This window comes from Limulus polyphemus, unplaced genomic scaffold (assembly GCF_000517525.1).
Source record: "Limulus polyphemus unplaced genomic scaffold, Limulus_polyphemus-2.1.2 Scaffold13347, whole genome shotgun sequence".
In the NCBI taxonomy this organism is placed as follows: Eukaryota; Metazoa; Arthropoda; class Merostomata; order Xiphosura; family Limulidae; genus Limulus; species Limulus polyphemus.
The window spans coordinates 7,295-7,862 of NW_013678957.1; positions in this window are offsets into that span (position 1 = coordinate 7,295).

A 568-nucleotide genomic window follows, 5' to 3' on the forward strand; every position below is an offset into this window, starting at 1 on the left:
ACTGGGCTATCTGTGCTCTGCCCGCCACGGGTATCGAAACCTAGAATCTAGCGTTGTAAGTCCACAGACATACCGCTGTGCCACGTGGGGGCCCGAAGTGGCTCTAAAATGGTTCCTATCGACTTTAAGCATTTATCTTTTTTTATCATTTGCACATACACAGAGAGAACTAATGAAGAAAGTGAAACGGATATAAAAATTTACACTAATATGATAATCACAGGCTAAGTAGAAAGACTTTATTTGGTGCTATTGTTGTTTTTTTACTGAGAGTTTATTAGCCTTTCTAGTTTCTGCTTAAACACTGCTAGAAACACTGATTAGCTGCCAGTAAAGTCTAGTCTTTAACCTGCTTACTGTTGAAGTGTTGACGTAAGGGAATAGTTCATTAACCAGCTTACTGTTGAAGTGTTGACGTAAGGGAATAGTTCATTAAGCAGCGTACTGTTGAAGTGTTGTTGACGTAAGGGAATAGTTCATTAAGCAGCTTACTGTTGAAGTGTTGACGTAAGGGAATAGTTCATTAAGCAGCGTACTGTTGAAGTGTTGTTGTAAGGGAATAGTTCAT